At 43.6% G+C, this 26,867-nt stretch overlaps 1 pseudogene; it reads left to right on the top strand.

The window, feature by feature from the left end:
* Positions 1-7,145: 7,145 nt before the first annotated feature.
* LOC109466782 lies at positions 7,146-26,169 on the top strand (annotated as a pseudogene).
* The last annotated feature ends 698 nt before the right edge of the window (positions 26,170-26,867 follow it).

Genomic DNA, 26,867 nt, shown 5'->3' with positions numbered 1-26,867 from the left:
CGTCGTCAGCGTGTCGTAGTGGAAGGTTGCCAGTCCAAATGGCTCCCGGTGACATCAGGTGTTCCACAGGGCTCCATTCTTGGGCCCTTTCTCTTCCTTCTGTTTATCAATGACTTACCTTGTGCAGCAACTCAATCCACTGTAGCACTCTTCGCTGACGACTCAAAATGTTTTTAGGGAAAGTTCAGCAAGCTAAATGACTGTGTTAAGCTGCAGAATGACATCACTGCTATGTACAACTGGAGTCTTACTTGGAAGATGTCTTTTCATCCTTCCAAGTGTAAACTTATCCGTTTAACTCGCTCTAAGAGTCCTATTGTGTACTCTTATCACATGTCTGATACTACAATTACATCTGTAGACAGTATGCCTGACCTTGGGGTCATTGTCCAGTCGGACCTTCAGTGGAACAGTCATATCTTAAAGATGGTAGCCAGGGCCAATTCTATGACTGGTTTCATCAAAAGAACAGTCGGGGTTCAACTCTAGCACTGATGTACGCAAGGCACAGTACACCACATTGGTGAGAAGCATCTTAGAATACTGCTCACCTTTGTGGTCTCCTCAGTCCCGCAAACTCATGTCCCTTGTAGAGGGGGTGCAACGGCGGGCGACTAAATTCATTCTAGGAGCCCACTCGAACACCCTGACCTACAAGGAACGTCTCTCCACCCTTGGTCTGTTGCCTCTTGTGCACAGGCGTGAAGTTTGCGACGTCATGGTGTTTATTAAGTCTAAACCAATTGTTCACAAGTATGTATCCTTCCCTTCCAGACCCTCTAGATACCTCCGATCGCACATGCTTACCCCCATTAGAGTAAGGACATCAGCCTTCAGCTCTTCTTACATACCAAGGCTGGTCACCATCTGGAATCAGCTGAGTCCTGTCCTCCGTAATATTGGGGTTCAAGCCTCTGAAATGTCCAACATCTTGACATTCAAGCGATCGCTTGTGAGAGCCACGTTTATGAGATTTGACACCCAGTTCAATATCGACGTTCCCTGCTCCTGGTCCACATCTTGTGGGTGTGCCTCATGCACTGCTTTAAGGCCGCATTAGTATCATAATTAGCTTTTTAATCTGTACATAATGACATTTGATAATTTTTGTACATAATCAATTCTCTGTATAACTTTTACCGAATTGTATATTTCATGTCTACTGATTTTTGATGTCTTATGTCTAATGTTTATTGTTTGACTTGGTTCCGTATTGTTTTGTATTATCATTTCAGGTTTGGGAGGACAACTTGTAAAGGCGTTGATACACCTGTTTTGTCCTCCCTTCCACTTGTTTTTTGCATGTGGTGAATTCAAATAAAGAAATAAAGAAATAAAGAAATAAAGATCACATTATTATTGTTGTCATACATTGTACCCCGTACAACAGTCGAGCAATAGAGATCGTCATCATCATCAAGAAAGAGGTGGCAAGGTGGTCTTGTGGTTAGGGTTGTTGACTCAGAATCTGAAGGTTATGGGTTCGAATCCCTGGTCGGTCCCAATGTTGTGTCCTTGGGAAAGGCACTTAACAACTATTTCCTCATTCGACTCAGGGGTAATTGAGTACCTAGCTTAGATTAGGGACGTCATCTCGGATATAATGTAAAGCCGGGGTCCCGTGTTTGAGGAGAGGCACACATTGAGCAAGGTAAAGATCCTACAATATTTCTTGTAAGGAGTAGTGGTCCTTGCGGTGTGAGTGGTTCAAAATGTCTGACCGTTTCCAAAATCATATCCACTTGCTTGAGTAACTCTTTTTGGCGTATCTTATTGCATGGATGTCCAACCTTCACCGACGGATGTAGGGTTACTTGTTGCAGTTCTGAAGTTTTTAGTTACTAATAGTTCTACGAACGGTAGACTACACTTAACTTGGCAGAAGCAAACGTTCCACAAACAACAGACACATCCTGACAATGTCCCCTCCACTACAGTGGCATTGGTGTGTGTTTGCAAGTATCGTAAGCACGCCAGCTTCAACAGACCTTGCCGCTGACATTTCCCGAGAAGGGTGCCAAATATGGGCCGCCTGTCCTCACCTCGTATGAATCATGCTATTAATACAGACACAGTCCACACTTCCCAAAGTGTGGACAAAGTAACATGGCGAAGGCTTAGGTCAAACATGTGGGGTTTTTCGCACCACAGTTTGGGCATTTGACACCCGGATGGTTTGGACGAAAGTATCTTTTGCAACGGCCAAAGGTGACGACCCTTGCCTTGAAAGTTGCACACATGGAAAGTTCATTGTACCACAAACAACAATGTAAGAAACATTGCTATCCCTGTAAGGTACTACTAGTCGACTATAATCGACCACATGAAGTTTACATATTTGTCTGCTTAATACTTGCTGATATTTTATTCGTTCTATATATAAAGTAAAGACTTTTATTACCTCTTCAAGATGTCAAACCTGAGACCATACTGTAAGGTGTGAACCACTCATACAGGGAAGAACCCATGCTCTTTTTTTATAAATGTGGTGGGATCTTAAACATGCTTAAAGTGTGGCTCTTCTCAAACACAGGAGCTTCGTCCTTAGCTTATCTGAGAGGATGTCCCTAACCGCAGCTACAAGTAGGTAATCATTTTCAGAGTCAAGTGAGGAAATAGGTGTTAAGTACATTTCCCGATTCCAAATTTTCTTCTTGTAACCCAAAACATGTGAGTGGTTCGCATGATCCTTCTTTTCAGGTGAAAATTGTAGTAAATAAAAAAACAACCCTCTGATTCTGAATCAACAACCCTAACCACAAGACCACCTCGCCATCCTTGCATGTAACTGTTGCTCTTGAAAACTTGTATTTCACCTTTGCCTTGAGGTTAGACGTGGTGTATATTTCCCCAGTCCTTGATGCTAAACGCAGACGACACCTTTGGAATTCATTCCCAGTTCAGTAAAGTGAGCACAGATGACGCGAAGGGTCTCAGCCTCCGGCAAGTGTCGGACTGTTGGTAGAAGATACACACAAGTTTGTTTATGTAGTAAGTAATAGGTTGTGATAAGGTCACAGGGCACGGGATTAGTCTTTGAAGAGAGCCTGGTTTGTACGGTGTACACTTCTGGGTAGAGCGTTAGGGATTTCTCTGCTTAGAGATTAATCTGTATACGTCTCCCCTGATTACATTCATACAAGTGATGGATAAGTTTTTCGAAACGCATTGGCTATCCCTAAATCCACAGTAGCTCACCGAAATTGGGCAAATACTAATCTCCTCACAGATCTTCTTTTGATCGCAAGAAATTGGCAAGACAGTTTGTCATCCTGTTTGATTGGCTGGAAAGAACTACCGGTACAAAAAGAAAAACACGTCAAAAATAGTAAGCCAAAGCCTAAAACTCCGCTTGCGAGTAGCTATAGACTAATGCAATCCTACGTACACTGGGGAAAGACTAACAACGTAGCAACATATCAATTCTACATGTTTCGTTCGGGGGGGGGGGCGAAGACTTGCCCGGCTTTAAAAAGTTAACTCGTCTGACGGGTCTTGGACCTCTTGGCCTAGTGGTTAGGGCCGTAATCTATGGGTGGCAGCCCGGGTTCGATTCCCGGTGTCCCGGGAGTCAGGGGTTTTCCTGCTTCTACTCGCTCCTATTTGTTTTAACCCCCCCCCTCCCCAACCCCCAACGAAACCTGTGCTTGGAGAATAGTTCTGACCATGTTTTGGTCTGAGCGTTATGATGGAACAGATTACAGATGACCTTAACGTTAGAAACAATAACGTCACCGTTGACGCATGAGCTCGTGCCCGTGAGCTATCGCTTGTTGCCATGGCAACCTGGAATCCAGACGTCCGCTGCGTTTGGCCGCGGTTCTGGAAAAGTCATGTCCAAGGCCGCATCCGGCAGTGATGTATTACAGCACTCACAGGACCAGATGTCGCTATCTCCGGCCACAACCGCGCATTTAAAGAAATTACCAGGGTTATCGCTATGCTAGTTTTTGTAGGAAGTTTTTTTTATTGCAAGTTCTTGCCCGTAGGCTAATTGCAAATACATGTGCTATGAAAATAAGGATGGACAATGCATAACAATATAGTATAACTACTGACTACTTTAACTACTGAACACTAAATTCTAACTTATTGAGTTTTGTGTATACGGCGTGGAAGTGACTCTCCAGATACAAAATACGGCAAAGCATAATTGAACACGAATGAAAATACAGTAATAAGACAATTGACCAAAATAAAGCAAATAGCAGTGTTTACTGTAAGAACTGATACCAAGCATGATACTGTATCAAATTCCGGTAATCTGAGACCAGGGCGCAGTTTTGGTAATAACCGCACGCCGGCACTATTAAGCTCGTGACATATTCACGACATTCCCACGAATTTGTTCCCAAGCACCAGCCGATCGCGACCAGGTTTGGCTGACGTTTTGACCAGATCTAGGACACGCCTTTCTATTCGAATAAAAACGGATTTGAGTTAACTTTGAGTCAAATTTGATCCCCGAAAACATGCCCCGAACACTGCTGACATACTTCTTAATGATTGACTGGTGTTCCACAGACTTACAGCCGAACACTAGCCAACCATGGCCGAACCTCCCGGCCAACCCCCGAATGTTTTAAACCTTTTGAAAGGTTTCGGCTAATGCCAATTCGGGGGGCCAAATTTGTGGATGTGTGACAGGGGATTCAGGTAACAACTTTCGCCGGCAAAGCTTGGGAATCAGCGTCCCTCTTTGGAGCTTTTGTAAAAATTCCGCATGTCTTTTCCTGAGGTAAAACGAGACATCGGAGATTTCAAACCTAGAGTTTTATGTATGCAACACAAACCAGGGTCGGGCTGGCAGAACGTGTATACCTTCTCCCACACGACACTTTTAACCTCTGTGTGAGTACAACTGCTCAGTGATGACTGATAGTTACCACATTGTCTTCAGAATCTATTCTTCCCATGACCTCCGAATTTCTATACACAGCGCGACGGTCAATATCAAGACGCTAATGTTACATATTTGTCCGACAAACGATGCTTTTCTGTTATTAGCAAGACCAAGCGCTTTGTTATAATTGATCCTTATCAAATCACAGACCTATAGTTCTTTTTTTTCATGTGCATACTGTCAGTCTGTTTTTCCCATTTATTCCTCCCTTATTTCTGTTCTCTTCAACTTGGCATTCTCATCTTCGCCCTGACCGACTTCTTGCTGAGTGTTTCACTCATGCCCGTTCTCTGTCATCAGGAGGCGGCTTGTGAAAGCATCTACACGTACACGCCACATTTCCTCTCTAAATGGCTCGTTACGTACCGCTGCGAGCTTCAAACAGGCCTTGACGAGTTTATCAGCATTTGGACTGTTTTAACGTCGCCTGTCATGTCTGTCCTTGTGATCGCTCCACGGTGGTGAAAGAGAAGAATAACTGTATATCTCTCAATGCCAAACTCAAGGTGTCCTCGAATTGTTAGACGCTTCAGTGCAATGTAAACCAGTGACACGTAGCTTCCAGTGCACAGTGAACCAGTATTAAACGCCTAGCTTCAGTGCACAGTGAACCAGTAACACCTAGCTTCAGTGCACAGTGAACCAGTAACACCTAGCTTCAATGCACAGTGAGCCAGTAACACAAAGCTCCAGTGCACAGTGAACCAGTAACACCTAGGTTCAGTGCACAGTGAACCAGCAATAATTATAACCCTGATAAAGATGTCAACAGGCGGTCGTGTCGGCTCGTATTAAACTGAAACGTTTTTGGAAGGTTTATAGATGTGTGGATATGTATAATGCAGTGTTTGTTAAAAATGTATACTACACAACTCACATGCACAGATTTTCACAGTTGATAATTCTTCATAGATAAATAATAAATAAAAGTAAATTACTATCGTTCGTGTCTTGAATTAGTTGGCAATATTTACTTTAAACCTAACGTTTCAACCCCATAAGAGCACGTTGCTTAGTCTAGCGCCCGCCCATCCTATCCACACAGGCCCAGCGCGCTTTATTGACACGGCAGATTGACTGACAGTTTGTGGTATAAACACCCCCATTAGTGTGTTCCCAAACACGCCGGAGTTTGTTTCCACTCGTTTTGACCATGCTGCCAACTGGCCACAAGGTTAGGAGAACATGACGTCGGTAAAATGTCGGCTTGAGGGACGGTGTTATGGCACCCGGCGCAAACACACGTAACAACAGGCATGTTCGCGTACTGTATATGGCTCTATGTTTGTTCCTATAGGACGACAAATGAAAAGTATACACATTTACTGAGGTTTGTTGGTACCTAGTGGATCAGCTACAGAAGGACTGTTTTGATCATCAAGTACCGTTAGATGTTGTTGTTGCCAAACGAGTGGCTTTCACTTGTTGTTGTTTTGTCTTTTATTTCAACATTTAAACAGAACTATACATAGTGGTGACGCACGCAAGCTAAATAGCGTATAAATTAAACGTCACCACTGGACATAAAATAATTACAGCATGAGATAAAAGTATGAAAAGGGAAACTAGCTAGAATAACTTGAGATTTCAGATGACAGTAAAGGCGATCTACTAAGTAACAGATACACAGTAGCACTATCAGACAAATTATTGCGATATCTAAAATTGAAATATTCAAATTTACAAGTCTGTAGAGAAGGTGTATACGTATTGGCTATAATAAGGACAGGCTGATAATGGGGAATGCTTTCGCCTTTATTTAATTGTTTCATATTTTGATTGCAGAAAACTCCAAACGTATATCCTTAGTACATCAAATGTTTGCTTGACAAACGTGGGTTATGTGATATATGTGATATTGTTCGCGTAACAGTGCAGTGTCAGCCTACTTGTACTGTTTGTTTAACATTCCTGGGTCAGAGTTCTTGTTCAGAACTCCGAGGAACGCCTTCGGGCGAAGGACAAACTTTCAAGGACCTTAAAGGCACGAAGTTCGAACTATAGCCACAAAAAGGAGGTGTCTTCTTGTAGTAATATTGGACTCTTGATGTAGACAATCAAGTCAGTGATGGGGTTATATAAATACCGTTTACTGATTTTTTTTCTTTGTCTTTTCTGATGTCCGAAAAAAGGGCATGTACGAAATCCCACGTGTGAGTGGTTCGTCTCAATCCAGAATGGCGCGCTTTTGGACTGTACCATTACAGGTCCACCCCCCGGCGGCCGGCGGGGAAACTAGATTGACATATTGCATATGCGCGCCCAATGCGCATTTTGGAAGGGCCATTCCGGACTGGCATACTTTTCTGCCCATGTCTGGTGGAGCAATGCCGGGTGCTGACGACCAGTAGCAGAGACCACTAGCCGCCATCGTCATGGGGAAGGGGGAGAGACTGACCGCTGTCCTGACCGGCGGACCCCCTTGGGGGTTTCGTCTGAGTGGAGGTCTGGAAGTGAAACAACCTCTGAAAGTCGCCAAGGTAAGGTGCCAAGAGAGCTGTGTGTTTGTGGGAGGGGTGGTGGGGGTACGGAGGACTCTCTTGTGCGTCAAAAAATAGCGCTGCGGACGCTCCACATTCCGGACAACTATCTCTGACGGGCACCCGCATACTGGTGATATTGGAGGGGGAGTGCGAAATTCGGACGACGTTTTGGACGCGGTTCTTTTTGTTTGATTTGGCAGAACGTCCTCCTCTATGTGTGTGTACAAGTCTGTTTAGGCTCGGTAGTAACTTGTCCTGGACTGCCTAACGCGAGAAAAGACGAGCCTTGTCGCATTCTGTTTGATATCGTAAACCCGTCGCCTGCCCTTGGTAACTGGGTATGGGACGTATTATAAAAAGACATCATATATCCCCTTATAGGGCGACTAAGGCCCGGCGGCTACATCCACGGAAACTTGGACGAACACGTTTGCGTGGTTGACATTTTCTTGTGACAAGTCTTGGGTCTTAGTTTTCTTCCATCAGTGTTAGAGGCAGAAGTAAGGACTGTGTACGTGCGGTGGGAGGTCTGGAGTTTGGGACGGGCAGGATTTTCTCCCCTCAGAGCTAGCCAGAGATCTCGGATAAGCGGCACCGCATGCCCGCAAAGCCGCTGACCAAAAATGGTCGGGTACGACTACGCCTCTTGTGAGACTTATCAAGAGCACGGCATAGTACACTGTACAGGGTCCGACACAGCTCCGCCCACTACTGCCACTGGGCTTACTGTACACAAAATAAGCGTGATTAAACAGTGCAGGACTGGGAAAAAATAGATTATGGATAATAACCTCACCATGAGCCATGTGCCACATATAACTAATTGTACGTAGGAAATGATGTTGTCAACAAGATACATTTTCCTTCTATTACGTATAACACTAAAGCTTCTGACTGTTTTTTTTTAAGACTTGCAAAATGATATCTCAAGAACTAAGCAGTACTGTGTAACATCAGGTACATTTCCAGCGACAAACACGTGGTCTGCTAGAACTTAACGACTCGTCTGACCTGTTCACTTTTAGACGGAGGTCACGTGACCTTGGTCTCTGTGCACGCAACACTGTTACCCGCCCGTTCTACTAACCCTGTTCTAGAAAGTTCTGTTTTCGGAGTCAGCAAAGTTCTGTATTGCTATGCACTAGTTATAGGTGTATAAATACAGGCGTCTTTCATGTATTTTATAAGCCCACAGCTTTAGTAGAGCCAGTATGCACCATTACCACTATTTTGACATGTGATACCCACAGTCGTGGATGTGAAATGTTCAACATCAGATGCGCCTCTCGCTTTCTCTCCAAGTTAGACATAACTATGTGCTGAGTCGTGACGGACTCGTGTGTGATGTGTGGCCGTGAGAAAGTTTCCAGCTCAAGATAGTCTAGCATCAAACGAAAAATACCATTCAGGTTAACATGGCCAATGATTGAGCAAAAATACAGTTTTGGTTTGACGACATTACCTTATACGTTGACAAAATCTATGAAATATCATAGATACTGTCTAGTTTAGATTTTATATTTTTCAGATTCCTTCCTAATTTTCTTTCTCATAGCAATGTTATCTGTCATGTGTATTGTAAAATAAAGTACACCGAGCAAATAACGTATATAATTTAGTAATATGTTTAAATCTCCTTGCTTTAAACTAGGGCGAAGGTGAAAGTGGACTAAAACAGGACAGTATCCAGGCAAGGCATTCCCCATATATCTTTGTTTATAGTCGCAGCTCACGGTACAAATATTTACTGGTCCAGCAGCAAAATTGACATGTTTTAGTGATAAGCTCCAGAAACCAAGATGGCGGACTCTCGGGTGGAGTACCCCGGATGTAGCAAGACATGGAGACACAGCTGTTCACGTCCAAAGATAAACCTGGAATGTCAGCTGATAACCTTGTTTCATTCAACACGATATTCTATACCAAGGACCTAAATATCATTTGTTACGAAGTCAGTATTAAGGAATATTTGACTCAGATTGTATCTGGATCATCCTTGATGATCTACAAAATAATAGTTATCTCCAAGCAGATCTTTCGGTGGCTGCAAAGATAGTATCAAATTGGCCAGGCAGTATTCATTTGCAAGACAGTTACCATTTGCCACCCCGGCCAATTAGGCTGACGTAGAAGAAAATGATACAAAAAGATACAAAAAAGAGAGCCCGATAAAAACGTCTATTAAAGAACACGCCAAAAAAGCCGAAGCCTCAAACCTCTACTAGGAGAATAACAAAATAATACATTTACTTCATCTTCACTGACAACAAACGCGTCCATCAAATAGCTTTCATGTCAATATGTTTCTCCATGATTGTTGTAATTCATCCTATATTAATATTGTGACGGAAAAATACCAAGGATCTAGTAGTGGCTAGTTGGAAGAATGCCCGGCTCTCATTTCATGTTCAGCACCCAGGCATTTGTCCCCTTTTCTGGGTGTCATGGCTAATTCTACGCTTCCTACATAAAGCACACAACATGTTTCTTTACACCGCCCCTGTTTCATGTCAACAAACATTTGATAACCTACACTAGCCAGATAGCTGTTCACTGAGTCTCTTCGACCCAGTATAGTGCTCAAAACGATCTCTCATGTGTTATATAGTACCCAGCTATTACCTGTCAGGCACGGTTTGATTCACGATTTTGACACTTGACTTCGAATACTCAGACACGAGACTGTTTCAATAAATACGACATATATCCCGGGTAGCCATAGATGTAATGCTGATGCTGACATACTTTCTCCTTAGGAGTATAAACAATCCGTGAGTTCTGGTTTGTCTTGGCCACAATCGGACATTTCCTTTCTGTTCATCAGATGAACTTGAAACATGGAGAACTTCACTCACTCAGTTTAAAACGATATCTTATTCAAATATATATATATATATATATCGCCATATGAATAAGATATCTTTTTAAACTGAGTGAATGAAGTTTAAGATATATATATGAGATGTTATCTAGATTTACTAATCATTATATTGAATTATCGCAGTTATCGCAAACATTATATGTGATGTATCACTGTTCATATAACTATGAATATATACCCGTATACTGTAATAATACACGTTTGTGTTCCAGCTTGAAAGTAGCTAGTTCACATGTTTTGTATCGAGAGGAAAGAGGTGGGAATTTTTTTAAGTGATGTGTCAGAAATGAAAGAAAATGTTTAACCCCGGCCAACATGTTTCCCGGTCTATCTCAAAAATTTACTTTCGCAAAAGTAAAAAGTTAGTGATGATAGAATGATCTACAGAATCGACAGACCAGTTTCTAGACACCCTCTGAGTCCAACACGTACATATCTCAGGGTTTGTTTGTTCAGTGTGTCTCTTTCTGTCTGATAGTCCAGAAAGTCTGCCCGCCGCTATTTTTACCCTTCCACGCCTATGTGTGTGGCTGTGTAGTAACCATATCTTTCTGGTGACAATTTAATGACAATTCAATGTAATATGGATATATAACCCAGTAGGTATAGCCTATAAAGCTAGCGCATACTAGTGACGTCATCGGTGTGCCGGTCGCCATATTGGTGTCCAATTTGCATTTCAGGAAATCATAGCTTTAGCGTTTCTCAGACATGTTCAGATCTCACAGCCTTCTGAAACAGCTAATTCTGGATGTAAGATGCTTAAAAAATAGGGGACCATTTTAAATGTTGAGGATACGATGCATAAACACGTTGCAAATGCGAGTGAATACGCTATGCAAATCAGATATGCACGTGATGATATAAGCACGTGATACCCTACATACGTGATGATATGAGCACCTGCCACAAGTAACGGTCAACAACAGAAAATACTCAGTAGTTTAGTTAGCCTTATTTTGGTGACAACTTATAACTCTCGGTAGAAGACTTCATCGAAACAACCAGTGGTCAACGAAGGGTGGTTCGTTTTACCACTGATGATGTGGAGCTTTTGGTAATAAATTTGAAGTTTCTAATTGTGTTCGGAATTCGACGTTGTCTGGTTTGTTCCCTTCGTGACTTCATAGCTAGCACAGGCAATGGTTCAGTCAGTGAGTGCATGTTGGAACTAGCCTAGGCTGTCCATCTACCAACATATACGTTATACCCCATTAGGTCTATAGTTTGTTATCATACAAAACTTGCTGCAGTAAATTTATCATTGTATAAATCATTGCTTTTTCTAGACTTGGTATCTGCCTTATTACCCCACTACTTTCCGATCATAAACCAGTGGCAGATATATTTATCCACAGACGTCGTAACGTTGGGAGGTCCCAAATACGGAGGTTCAGAAGTGGTGCTATAAATTTCTCATTCCATCGGTCCCAGAGGACCTCCGTACCGCTCAGTTGGGGGCTGGCAAATCATGATCTCGTGTCCTCCGTAGATATAGGTAACGACACTTTTAGTGACTTAAAACACCTGGCTTACGCCGGTCCCTGTCATACATTCACTAATTAGGAATAGGTCAGGAATAGTTTGGAACTAGAAATGGTTAGGAGTAAGGTTGGAGCAAAGGCTGCTGGGTCGGCTCGTGCCTGGCCTGGTCGGCTACTATTCGGCTGTATGTCGAATGAAAAAAAAATGTTTAAAACATTTGGGGTGGTCGGGAGGTTCGGATATGGTTGGGAGGTTCGGATATGGTTGGCAGGAGTTCGGCTGTAAGTCGACTGAACACAAGCCAACCATTCGGGAGTAAGTCAGCATTTTCGAGGTGTGTTGGGGGTCAAATTTGACTCAAATTTATCTCGAATTCGTTTCGATTCGTATAGAAACGTAGGCGTGGCCAGAGTGCTCCCAAATGTCAGCCGTACCTGATCGGATATATTGTAGATGATAATCATAGTACAAATACGTTTCAAATTCTCAGCTTTATTGGAAAATGGTTAGAAGACATGTACTTTCATAAGTTTCTTGAAAAAATAATTTATGAAAACGGGCGGGGGGGGGGTAAAATAAGCCACAATACTACCCAGGGTGGTCCCCACGATAAGTCACACATCATCAGTCCCAGAGTCAGAAGAGAAGCTGATAAACTCATTGACGTTTTTGTGTACATTTATAATCCGTGCGTCCCACTACCCTAGGTTTTGTTCTATCCATGGTGCCTTTTAGCATTATAACTCATGTAAACACTGAGAATCGACCTTATGCGCAGCCTTTATTATGCGAGAGACAATAATGCTTATGAGAGGCTTATAGTCCATCAGGTATACTTAAAGTGATAAGAACTGTCATTCTTTGAGTTTGTTTTGGTTCTAGTAGAGCAGATATTCTGTGTCGTGTGAATTTTTGTCGTGATTTATTTGGTCAACTGTTCAATCAGCTGGCTAATTGTGTACACACAGAGATCTAGAATGTCGTTGTTTACATCATAGACGGCCAAGTTTCGCGCGGTTGTTTACAAAGTAAAACACGCACGTCCAAGGTCACAAGCATTGAAGCATTACTTTTCTTCAAGTTCCATGGTTGTAAAATGTTGAACTTTATTCCAACACAAAGTTACACAGAGATCAAAGTTTCATGGTTATTTGGAAAAAAAAAAACTTTTGTTCTTTACGTATCAAAGCATTTATGCCCAAGTTATCACACCTATCACAAAAACGCCTGGTTTTAAATCTCATCTCCGATTGGCAAAATGTAGGCTTTCGCAAGAAAAAGAGAGCTTTTGAACAACATTTGGACTCTCTTCAGCCCGTTTCGAAATGAATTTGACTTAAATTTGAGTCTATATGCGTTATGTGTACCTCTACAAGAAATTAGGGCTAATGTGTAAACTACACATTAGCCAACTCGAAATATGATACATTCTTATATCTATGTTTTTATCAGTCTTTCGGACAACATACGGCCTCCATATCCCCGCCGTGGCCTAACGTGCGCTAAGTAGCTTGTCACTTTCGGGCATTATCTTGACGGATTTGTTGTTTGAAGAGTGGAGATTAACCCCCTCTAGCCGCAGGCAGTTCTCATACTTTCCCCGCTATGTCATGTTACCCTGTATAGTCCTGGGTATTACCGTCTGGAACGGGCCAGATCAGCTCAGCATGTTGTGTCACATCATCTACTGTTGTGTAAAAAAGACCCTGTTTCACATTGACGACTTTGGCCTCCCGAACACTTGCCGACAAAGATCGGCTGGTGCTCGGGAACAAATTTGGGGAAGGTCGTGAATGTGTGACAGGGGCCGACCAAGGTTGGCTGACGCTCGGGAGCGTCCTGACCACGCCTACGTTTTGATACGAATCATTTCAAGTTTGACAGACATTTTAGTCAAATCTGACTGAAATCCATGCCTTGACCATGGGGGAGTTCGGCCGTGTCCGGGAGGCTATATTCATTTGGCTATATGTGAGGCAGGAAGAAGTACGTTTCAAACAATCTTTGGTTTCAAACATTACTTTTAAAGCATATGTGTGTGTAAATATTTATGTGACGCAATGGCCAATGATGATTAACAAAAGAGTAATTCAATGTAAGCTAAAACAGATTCTAATAGAAGACACATTGACGCCTGAATACCAATCTAAATATTCGTTTTAGAAAAGTTTTTAAAAATACCGTTATGTCTTACTACTACTTCAACATTTACGTTCTTGGTTTTAAGATTGTGAAGAGCTGCACGACTGACAAGCGTGTCGTCATGACAACGGTGGGCGAGACCAATATTCACCTCAGCGGGGTGACGCCTGCGTGCACTTATTTTGGTCAAGGTCAGGAGTAGCCTCGATGTGACCAACTCGGTCGCACCAAAATCTAAAAACGAAAATTCCAGAAAGTACGGGAGGGACAGGATGTTTTATGGATGGTTACAAATTATGGTTGGTTATATGGATGATTACAGTTTAGTCATCGATTATGACTTGAGAACATGAATAGGAATCACATGATAATCAAATAAGTACGAGAATTCATACACCCAACCCTTAGTTAAATGGCCTTGGACGAGGTCACTATTTTGGTACAGGTATAAGTGTCCAACTTTTTCATACTTTGTAAGTTATATTGTATATGTTATGTATAATAGGAAGTTATGTTATAAGTTTTTACCTGTATTTCGTTATGTTCAGCTACTTCTGAGTTATTTCGCCATTTAGTGGAACCCAGTATATATATATATATAAATGCAACACTTACACATCCCAGTGATCCCCTTTTGTCCCTAGGTTATGTAAACGTTGAAGCCTGGCATATCTATATAAACAGAAGCAGTGGGTCTATTTTATGTGACCTACTTGAGTTGAATACTTCTAATTCCAACTTTTTGTTTGCCCAGGGCGGATCCCAGCAAGCTTGATGCATCCCCCTTTACACGACTCAAATGTAATCCTCGAAAATATGAAACTCTAGCCGGTAGCTAATGCTGACATCCGGAAACGGAAGTTTGGATCAACCCACTCACACAAACGCAGACGACAATAATAACTATTCATGTAAGCATACACCAACAATGAAGTCCTTTTAAAACATGTATCATGTACAGATGGGTGACGTACGTTCTGCCATTTGTGGTTTCCGCTTCCATGTTGTATTTGACATGTCTGAGTTATTTATAAGTCTGAAAAGCAGACGACATTAGGCTCACTGGGACGTGACGTGTGGTGCCGGGGCCTTGGGGAGACGGGAAAATGGTGTTTAAAAGCGAAAAGTTTATACAGGTGAGAAGGCAATTCTTTTTAAACTGACCGCGGTAGCACCTTTCAGGTCAGGTATTCGTCAAAGTATGTCTATTGTCGTAAATTTTCAGCGCTTACACCAAAGGTAAAAAGGGGTGCGGGTACAAAATATCTTAACCTGATATTCTATATAGAATTAGGGTTTTGCCAGTTTTAACAACGGTGCATACGCGAAAGCTTTTTTCAATTGTTCAATGTTAAGGCTAGTTATCTGCTTGTGATATGTGTCTGCATTCGCGTTGATAGCTGTATCATTGGGTACTCTTACGTCATTGCCTTGGAGTCTGGGGTAAATTCCTGCGAACGTCAGATCTAGATTCTGTAGATTTCCTTAATTATTATGGACTGCGATTTTTTTTTTATCATTGTTAACTAGAACATCAGGTGGGCTGCTATGGTCGTAACGCAGAGCTGCTCATGTCTCGGAGTTGGTTGGTCGGAGTTTTGAGACAGTTCTGTTATACGATATAACGTAGCCAAATACCTGAGCTCGTCTGTTACCACCAGGGTTTTATCCTTGGCGACCCGATTCTGCTGTACTTAACTATCTTGTCGTACACAGGATTCCTCTGCAATCTGTTTACCTCTCCTTTTAAGACGATGTTGAACAGAATGTTGCTTGTACTTCAAACAGATAAACGACCTCTCAAGTACGCACCATATTGATGGTGGGAGGGGGGTGCATGTTTGGAATGGGCAGGCCTTTTAGGAACATGTAGGCACGGTGTGGGTTTTCTGTTGCAGGGATGAGTGTATAACTAACGCACGAAACCCACGGTGTTTGGCACATACTCGGCACATATTGCGTTACAAGAAGGGGAGAGGTCTTTTTCGCCGCAATGACTCATACTTTAATTTTGACAGACGCCAAGGCAGATATGGTGTAAATAAACATTGCGCAGTGATGGCGAAGTATTAAAGAGGTTTATTTTATTTGTTGAATAAGTGTGTGTGTTTGTGTGTTTGTGTTTGTGTGTGTGTTTGTGTGTGTGTGTGTGTGTTTGTGTGTGTTCGTGTGTGTATGTGTGTGTGTGTGTGTGTATGTGTGTATGTGTGTGTGTGTGTGTGTGTGTGTGTGTGTGTGTGTGTGTGTGTGTGTGTGTGTGAATGTGTGTGTCTGTGTGTGTATGTGTGTGTGTGTGTGTGTGTGTGTGTCTGTGTCTGTGAGTCTGTGTGTGTTTGTGTGATATTTTCAAATGATCATCAGGTAAGATAAACGGGATAACATTTACATGTTTTTGCATGTTAAGTGTGCATGTATATGTTAGCAATCTTAAGAATAGTATACTTACATGGTTGCCGTGAGAATACGTTGGACGAGCGATCGCCATGACATCACGATAGGCAAAAAGCGGCTGACGATTGGTTGATTTGAATACCAATATTTTGCATATGGCTTCAAATAATTTGCAAATGTATGATTTTGTAAACAAAATCAGCGATCGCTCGTTTTCCCGATGACTGGGTAGTGCGCTTGTTTTCTGTCAATCGCTGGAAGCTGGATGTTGTTGTTTCAGTAATCCTCGCCAGAGGTCGTGACCCAACAAAAAATCGCAGTGCGCAAACTCTAACCAACAGCTGTTGGGCAATGACGTAAATCTGTATTGCTTCAGACGTGCTTAGATATCTGATATACCCCCCCCCCACTATAAAAGTCCAAGAATTAGGAGTGATGCGTTCAGAGTCCTTCAGTAATAAAGAAAATTACATTTCTGCGAACTTCGTTCTCAACACCCAATGCTTTATCATGATTCCAAATTACCCAAATGGGCAAAGTTACACAGAACATTCAGACAGTGGTGATACAATCATTCACCATTTATCTAGAGCTTAATTAAGAATCGTATATTTTTAGAATTGTTTATCAATTGTGTATGCATCACTGAAGATTCTCTAGAGTAGCCAGATAGCAGTTATACCTTACAATCGACAGATCGATCATATCAAAATGGTTTGGTTTTTTTGCATGGATTAGATTAATATAAAAGCTAACTAATTTCTTCCAAGCTACTATGCTATGGACAACGTAAAAGTAAGAGACCAAAGCCAGTGTAATTATGATACTGTTCCGGAAATTCCAGGGAAACTAGCTTCTTAATATAGATACTAAACCTCGGCCTGCCTGCCGTTTTTAGAGCACAGATGTGACCGTGTGGCGGCCTCTCCCAGCTCATATATCAGTTTTTGCTCTACATGAAATAAACAAGTATTTTATATCTTTATCATACATTTGGCTACTAATGATGATGGTGGCGTTCGTCTATAGTTCGTCTATTTTCTGGTTTGAATGCTAAAATTGTTCTTTTTGACCATAATTCAGGGAAGACGACCTCTTTTATATCGCCTCCTGCGGAGGTCAATTGAACTGCAGCCGATTAGAACAGGAAAAAATTCACAATCCAAATCAGTATAAAAGCTGATACCTACGTACTCTACGTATACAACGCCTTGCAGTTTACTGCTGGCTACCTCTCACAGCAGACGTTCTAGCCGGGCTTCAAGAATATAATTTCGTCCGCACTACTTTGTCTCGCGCATTAACACTGTGTTCTGTGACTCTGCAGGTGCGGAAGAAGAGCAAGGCGCACGGATCTGGGCTGCAGGAAGGGGACGAGCTCTTGACTGTGAACGGGGCGCCGTGTCAGGACTTCACGCACAAGGATTGTATGGGCATAGTGGAGGGAGCAACAGATCGATTGGAATTGGAAGTTCTCAGGTAAGATAGAAGAAGAACGTTATCTTATAGCTACTGTATATCTGTTACTTAGAGGATCACCTCTACTGTTATCTGAAATTAAGGCTCAAACAAAATTCTCGCTATCACACAGTTATACTTATTGAAACTAAACAATTTCACTACTGATTCAAATTTTATACAGATAACGCCATCTAATAGTCTAATTCTGTTCCTGTATATCGGACTTTCCAAAATCGTATCCAGTTGCCTGAGTAACTGTTGAATGACTGGGTTTGAGTCAACAGTCAGAAATATCAGGGAAAACGTATCTTTATTTATATACAGAACCACTTTGTATTCAATGAGTCACATATCTTATCATGAGTCATACATATCTCTGTAAACATTCATCTTGTGAAAAAATTTCGAGATCTGATTTGAGAGATTGACTAACCCATCCATGACTCCATGACCAGACCCCCTCATGCCTCAGTCAATGAAAAAGGGTAGGCATATTAGGCGCGGGTGTTTTGTTCCATAAGGACTGGCTCAGTCCATGTTTGATACCGAAGACTTCGCTCTGAAATAGCTTAATGCTAACTCCAATTTGGGGTGTGAAATTCAGAGAGCATTTAATACTTATTGGGTTTGCTGATAGTTTTTTTTGTTCTGATTTCTTTGCTGAAGGTTTACAAAGGCTTGATGCGCTACAGCACTTTTCTTAGCATTTTGTCAAGATATGGATTCTTAAAGGTAAAACTTTTGTTCCAACACGAAAGGGAAATGTTGTCACCTAGAGCTTTTCAACCAGTCACTCTGGTTTTCTTCAGCAGACTGAAAGTCTTGTCACGTGGCTTCCCTGACGTCAACACCGGGTTTAAGGTATCTGGTAAACGATGTCTGCCCCCGTCGCGGTTGAGTGATAGGTTATGGGCAGACATCGTTAACAAGATACCTTCGATCCAGTGTTGATGTTACACTCCAGAGAAGCCACGGGACAAGTCTCACTGGGTCAGTCTACTGAGGAAGACCATAGTGACTGGTAGAATGCTCTAGGTGATAACATTTCCTTTTTGTGTTATATACGTAACAAAAGTTTTAACTTTAAACATGTAACTACTAATAAACTAATGAACTTTGAGGATAAGATATGGATGCCATCTCTCTCTTTTTCTCCAGAAAACGTCCAACCTACAACGTGCAGCCAGCGGGACAGGCGGCCGAACAAGAAGAGTCTGGAAGTAAGCTAGAGATCAAGGTCAATTCTGTGGCGAAGAAAGACAGCAAGCAGCACGTGTCCACCCTCCAGATCAAGCCAGTCACAGTCTCGGCCAGCTCGGTCAAGCAGGAGAGCAGGAGAGAAGTGTCAGCGATAACGGTTGCAAAGGAGGAGTCGAGCCGGCAATCGCAGGTGGTCCGATCGACTGAGTCCGAGTACTCAACTTTAGAGAGGAAGTCGAAGAACGTTTCCAAAGTAAACGGCCTAGGACAGGTATGTACTGAGACGTATTAAAGATGGTATTCCAGACCATGTCGAAAACCACACTTAAATATTGAAAAGATTCAAGCGTCATATTCAGGAGATCACCTGTTCCTCTATAATTATACATTTTCAATCATTGATAAATAAGCACATTATCATTATTAATAAATTAATAAATGGTCGTCTTGTTACAGGTCAGTGTCTTCAGCGGCAGTGCACGTTCAGAAGAAGAGGCGTCAGAGGAAAGAAAGGTGCAAGGATTCTCCTACCTGAAGCCCGGAGACATCCGAAGCTTAGGCCAATCTAGTCCTCAAGAAGATATACAAAGGAAGGCACCACCGCCCGCAGCAAGGCCGAGTCAAGAAGAATTCCCTGCCAATCCTCCACCGTCGTACTCCCGTGCGTTAGCAGAGCCTCAATACCAACAAGTCTACAGCCCGACCAGCGGCCAACCAGGCGGTCAAGCGTTTGAAGAAGAAGAACCGCCATCAAGTGCCTTCCGCTCTGTCAGGCCTCCAGGGCAGCAGGGCCAAGGTATCAACAGTCAGTCAGGCCCCCTCCCTCGGCAGCAGCAGCAGATACACGAGCCCCAAGCGGTCACATCTAGCCAGCCAGCGGTACAGAGGCCAACGCCTATCAGACAACAACCCGCGGCTGTGTACCAGCCAGAACGTCCGGCGGGCTCTCCGCACACCTGGTCAGCCGGCGTTCCGAAACAGGAGCCAGTCCCAGCACCGCAGCCGGCACCCCAACAACACCAGCCGGCGGGGTCGTATCCGTTTGAACCACCTACACCTACGTACAGTCAACCCCCGGCATCTGCACCCACTCACACGTGGAACCCTACTGTTGGAAGGTCTAAGCCCAAGACCCCTATCACTCCTACTACCCCCACTGAAGTTGCACCAAACAAAGTCTTCAGTGTGTTTGACGCAGGAGCGACTTGGGAACCACCAGAAGAAGACGAAAGACAAGCTGGAAACATGATGAACGCCAAGCCAAAAGCCCCCATGTTCAAAGTCAAGAAGTTTGACTTCAAGCCGCAGACGTGGTCTGAAGGGTCGTCATCGGGAAGACCCATGACCCAGGAGGACTTCCAAACTATGGATCTCCCCCTGGGCCCTATGGGCCAGTATCGTAACAAGCAGAGAGAGATGCTGGCCTACGAGAAGTCAGGAGCTGTTTGGTCCCCGAGTGGGACCACCCCGGTGTCCGGTCCGAAGTCGTGGTCTCCCGGAGGAGGAGATGTACAACAGGAGAGACCCTACGAGGTGCGGGAGGTTCGGGAGCAGCCTTGGTCTCCAACCGGGAGGCCGCAAGCTCCTCAGCCGCAGTCTCCTCAGCCTGCCCCGGCGGTGTGGTCTCCAAGTGGCGGCGGAGGGGGGCAAGCGCCAAGAGCAGCCCAGCCGGTGTCGTTTCAACCCGGCGGCCCAGCAGGTGATCACGGTGGTCCGCAGCCCACGTCCAACGGCGTGTGGAGGCCTTCACAGATGCCGCCGTCGTCACAGGGGTACTACTCCGGCGAGCGAGACAGCGGGATCTGGTCTCCAACAGGCACGCACGCGACGGCCTCTTCGAGGTCCTTCAACGACACCGACGGCCACCACTCACCGGCCTCGTTCGACCCGCGACCGAAGATGGTCTCGTCGCAGTCGTCATCGGCCAGATCCGCAGCAGCCGGGCTCAAGAAACCAGGTGAGATCGTTGCATGTGTGGGATTTATGCCATAGACTACTAGCCTGGGCGCCGTCCTCCGTATTTTCCGCCAGCTCCCTAATGTCGCTGGCTACCAGGGACAGCGACATTAGGGAGCTGGCGGAAACTACGGAGGATGGCGCCCAGGCTAGTAGACTACACCACAGGCCACACGATGTAGTATTTTACGTGAATGACTCTTAACTACACCTCAGTAATCAAGATAAGTAAGTGCATGACTTGTATCATCAACCATCAATAAGATGAAAACGTATACCTCTGTCTGTTTTTTTCTGCTATGAAATCTTCTGATTGTATATGTTCCTATATTTCACTGCTATTTCAGTCTATTCCTATACTTTGCCCTTGCAGTTGTATAAAGTTGCGTTTGTTTGTCTTCGCTTTCTCATTATTCTATTCTATTCTAGTCTAGTCTACTCAAATCTATTCTATCTTGTCCGCTTTTTTCACGGCAGCTATGAAATTTCTATAGCCAAAGAGATCTAAACGAATTGGGTGCAACAGACGCGTAGCGGTATTCACATGAACTTAAAAAAGCATGTACCTTGTGCAGAGGATTATAGCAAAATCATTAGGTATATTGAAAACTTCAATGCTTTTCCTGCTTTTGCCTGTAATTCCAACAGATATACGATGAACATGAATTCAATTCTTTACAACTTATCACGAAGTTTCGACAATGTCAATGAGTCGTCAAAATAAGACTTATAATTCATGATCGATCTCTGGCGGAACTAGATTACGTTTTGGGCATTGAAAAATACCTACAACATTACCCAATTGTCAATTAGTATGAAGAGGTGGTGAAGACTGGATTCTACTTTGAACAAACATTTGACTGTTGCTTTCAGTCGCAGATCTAGACCACATATGCTAAATTAGATTATTATTTTGATTATGAAAATATAATTCTTATGAGTCGCCTATTTTCTACTGGGAAACAATGCGCGTATTTGTTGGAATAACGGCAGCCTTAATTGCACCGTCCCGAAACAGGCATTTTCAATATTTTGGACATCGATTTATTATTACCATAGTCTATCATTATTACCATAGTCTACCAAATGTCAAGTTTGACCCATTACTGATGACGTCACGTGTCATGTGTGTCACGTGTCAGAAGTGGGTCAGTTCAAATTGAAGAAGGTTGAGCTGAAAATTAGTTTTTGTCGTTTGTCGTGTTATTGGATCAAAGTATCATATCTAAAACCAACTGTAAAATCGGCAAGATTTTGATAGAATCGTGAAAATGCCTGTTTCAGGGATGCCTTTCTTTCCCTCTTGTCTGTCATTGATACGCAGGCGTTCTCTCTCTCCTTTCCTGTCCCTGTTTTCCTGCAGAGATGTGACCGTTACATTTGTAAGCGACCTGGCTTGCCCCTCTTACAGAACATCCTCCTTCACATATTTGACAACGCCTCGTTGGCAACATACTCTCTGGTCAAACCTCGCGACGTTTGTCAATCGTGGTGGGTAGGGCGTCAGTAGATCCTCCTCTAAACCTATACAAGAGGAATAAGAGGGAAAACCTTCCTAAGGTTGCAATGGAACCTTACAGTTACGAGAGTTCGTGTGTCTAATACGCATGTCGTGATGTAGTTGTAGTGATATCTAAGCATCTTGCGTGTGATCATAACCTTAAATGAATAATGGGAATATTAGCAATGAAACGGTTAAAATGCTGCCTGCTGTCTCCTGAACTGTGCTTTTTTTCGTACCCTGCTCTTCTTTTCCCTCTTTTGTCTTTTTTCTTAGCTTTATGCTACCTCTACGTCTCTACCTTTGACCCAAATATGCATGTTTTACGATCTCTTAGAAATCACCAATGACAATCCATCGATGTAGTAGTTAACTCACATATCATGTAAACTTGATCTAAGTTGTTTTCTAATGACGTAATGATAGTTATAAAAGAAGCGAACTAATGCTACATATACAGGCTGTATTGACACATCGGACGTTAGGAGACCTCGGCCCAAAATCACTGTCAAAATCACTGTCTTGCTCCTTAAAATCAATCGCAGACCGCTGCTTGAGAAGCAACCAGTTTCCAAACCATCAGCTGACACATAATATGAATTGCAGCATGGAAGAAGCATGACATTTTTGGCCTTGAGCACAGTGGTACAAAACGATTTCAAACAGGAACGGTCAGTTTGAATACACTTACATATAGATTGCTGTCGTCGATGATGTTCAACAGCCACTCCAGTAGTCCGCATGAGTGCAATCGTTATCACGGAGATTTTACAGTTTACCACAGGACTTTGCTTAGGCAAAAATGAAAATGGCACACAGCTTTTGATTCTGCCAAAGGAAACGTCCCCATGACAGACTTAGATAACACATATTACCATATGGCATGATGCATGAGGCTGACACCTTCGATGCACTCACAGACAAAGCATGAATCAGCATGGGATTGATGCATGTCTATTTGTGCCATTTCAGGTGATATAACGCCTGTGTCCACAGGTGACAAACAACCTGGCCCTGCCCTAGTGGCTACAGGCCCCGTAGTCATGAATGGGACCGTGCATGTCAATCTAGAATGGCAAAATGAGCCTGAACCCCGCGGATATGGCGTCCGAACCCCCACCACCATAACACTTGCTGAGGAACCACTAAAAGTATCAGACGAGGAAGACCTCTACCCACCGGAGGAAAGGTATAAGATAAAGATCTGCCACCGGCTCGCCCGGGCGTTGTTGTCGCGGCATAACCGGTTCTCTCGCGGCGGGAGGATGTTCTGGAAGAGGCGGCTGCGGGCCCACAAGTGGGAGGCCGATCCTTTCGGCCCGGCCGTCCACCCCAGGGACGCCACCCCTCAGGAGTTCCGTCCGGGGTTGACGTGCCGGACGTCCCCGAAGATCTCTACCAGCTCGTGCTGGAGGAGATACGAGAAGGTCCGGCCGACGATGACGCGGACGAAACTGACTTCGACTATCCTTATAATTCTCCAGGGGCACCTGGGAGGGGCGGCAAAGCTGTGGGGCCGACCAGAGTAGGTCCACTTCCCAGCTATCTCGACATCCAAGAGGAGCAGGCAAGAAATGCCTCTGAGCATTTCATGACCGTCAAGCCGACTCCGGCCCTCACGTCGACTAAGGATACGTCTAAACAAACCCTCCAGACCCTACCGACGCGCAGTTACCTGGAGATCCAAAAGGAGGCGAAACCAGAGCCTGAAAATACCGGCGAAAAGAAACAAAAACAGAGACTCCATCCGAAGTCAATTAGTGAGTACTACAACCTCCCTCCTGAAGCCGCATTACCCGAAAAAGACACGACAAAGAGGATTCCCGTTTCGGAGATTGAGCCGATCAACTTCAACGTTGATTTGGAGGATAAGTCTCGCTGCACGCATCAAACGCCCGAAATGCTGTCCCACGACGCAGCCCGAAGGCTGGCGGAAGCGACGTTCTTCGAAGAGGGCAAAGGAGCCAATATGTTCATGAAGAGGATGGAACGAATGTCCAAATACGTCATAGATGAAAGCAACGTCAAGAAGGCTCCACCCAAACCACAAGTGTCTCCCAACGTGCCGCAGTACCAGTACCAGAAGCAGCAGCAGCGGCAGTCGACTCCCACAGTGCAGGAGATGAAGGAAATGATGTCGCAGGTGACGTACAAAAAGCCGCCGAAAAGTCCGTGGGAAGCTGCCATGGAGGGTCGGGGAAAATCGATGATGCCTTCAGCCACATACGCGGCAACAAGCTTCTGCTGGACATGCCAGCCGGCAGCCAGCCTGAGTACGACCCATTTGATCCCACCCTGCCATTCCCAGGCGCGCAGCCAGCTGATGTAGGTGTTGAGGGCGCGCCCAGTTGGGCATCCCAAGATGGTATGATGATGGAGAAGCCGGGTTCACCGACCGGGCCGCAGTACAAAGATTTCAACCTGAAGCCCCGCGGATGGGTAAGCAGTGGAGGAGGTTACCTCAGCGATCAGCTTGCCACGGATTACGAGTCCGACACTAATCTGTCCACCGCCAGCGCGCCCGCACCGCCCCGCCAGCTATTCAAGGTCTCAAAGGTGACAGGAAAAGAGCCGTCCGTCTGGCTGCCCGGACAGTAGCCCGGACAGCAACACGGACAGCGACTCTCCTTTATTTCTCTCTTTTTGCTGTCCCCTCATCGGACCTTTGACATTCACGCCTCAGTGCTGTCTCTCAACTCAACGGGCTGTCTTCCTCTCACCTTCATTTCACCTTCATGGACTTTCTCGAGTACAACACTAGCTTGAACTTTACATCATCTAGAAACCTCATACTTGCTCTAATGTTTATTATGACTTAGTAATTCATGACTATTAGTATAAAAGTATCCAGCAAGGACTTGTCATCATTAGAGAGCTTCTCAACACCATCCTCTGGCAACTTTCACTGGACATCATTCGAACTGTTTCATACTGACTGTCATCTTGATACTTCGTTTGATCACATTGAGTGCCATTGTTCCTGTGATCAACTCTGTTAACGTAGATATCTGACATCTCACTCCTTGTATGCTGATAGCCATGATCGTTCTCATCTCTGTTAGACTGTATCAACTTTACTCTCTCTTTCATGTCATTATATATTCTACTCATTGACAAGTACGCATTTTGGTCGCTCAGTTTTCCTTATTATTCCAGAGGCATATTGTGTGTTGAACAGTTTTTATTATGTTTCATATTGTATTCACATTTTTACATTGATGTGACTCATATGATCTCTTCTTGCTTTGGTTGCCTCCTAAAATCTTGCAGAAAATACTACCACAAATAACTATCTCTTCACTAATGTTGTTTATGTACAAGATAGCATATATTTGACAAGGCAATAAATGAGGCCAAAGTGTTTGAATAATACAAAGGAAATTGCACCAAAATTAGTTTGTAAGAGAAGGTGCCGCTTGACTGTAATGTTATAATGAAAGAGACACAGGACTTTTCTTGAAACTCTGGTAGATGTCGCATAGTCAGCTTGCAAGGTAGCAATCAAGATGTAGACATAAATATTGCTTTTTTTCTTTTGCATTTGACATTTTATTGACAATGAATCAAGCAATTTCAATAAAACAGACAAAAGAATCGGATCCTAGGATGACTGTTGATAAAATTACCTTTAACTTAATAAGTCGCAATTGAAAAGTTGAAAACGTCCAGACGACTATGGGAAGTCAAGGATCTAGTGGTACCGAACAAGTAAGACTACTTTACGTAGGAGAACGAATTAATAATAAGCTACAGTTCCTGTTAAACATGTCCTTGTCTTTCTTTCTTGTGCACATTTGTGGATTTCTTTGTGCATGGAAATGGGAGTGGGATAAAAAAAAACGTACGCGTCTTACTATTTTGTCTTTATCTAACAACCAAACACAATGAAGACCACGAAAGAACGGATTTGCATCATATGCATATATTTCAAAAATGATGAGGAAATATCAACATTGCAGACAATCATGATCAACAGGGTTTATAAAACTACAAAGTCGAAACGCTTAAGTCCCTGTCACACATTCACGAATTTGGGGAGGTTCGGCCATGGTAAACTGATATTCGGTAGCCTGGGTAAATCGGGGTAGCCGTTACAAATCGGATGGCACCCAGGCTAGATATTTGGCTGCAATACTCGCTATACCATTCGACATTCGGGAATGAGTTAGCAGTGTTTGTGGCGTGTTCGGAGGTCAAATTTGACTGAAATTGAACTCAAATTCGTTTAAGTTCGGCTTGAATATAGACAAACTACTCCCGAACGTCAGCTGAACCAGGTCGGCTAGTGTTCGGTTATAACTTCGGGAGAAGTTCGTGTATGTGTGAAAGGGACTTTACACACATTTGGAAACCGCTCAACAATACAATGCCCATCTTCGTAGTCTTCTCAATGACTATCTAGACCAAAAAAACCGTTCCATAAGGTATATTCAGGTTTCTTCTCAATCTCTCGTGCCAGATAAT

Source organism: Branchiostoma belcheri, unplaced genomic scaffold (assembly GCF_001625305.1).
Source record: "Branchiostoma belcheri isolate BF01 breed outbred unplaced genomic scaffold, Haploidv18h27 scaffold17, whole genome shotgun sequence".
NCBI lineage: Eukaryota > Metazoa > Chordata > Leptocardii > Amphioxiformes > Branchiostomatidae > Branchiostoma > Branchiostoma belcheri.
This window is presented reverse-complemented; position numbering and strand designations above follow the sequence as displayed.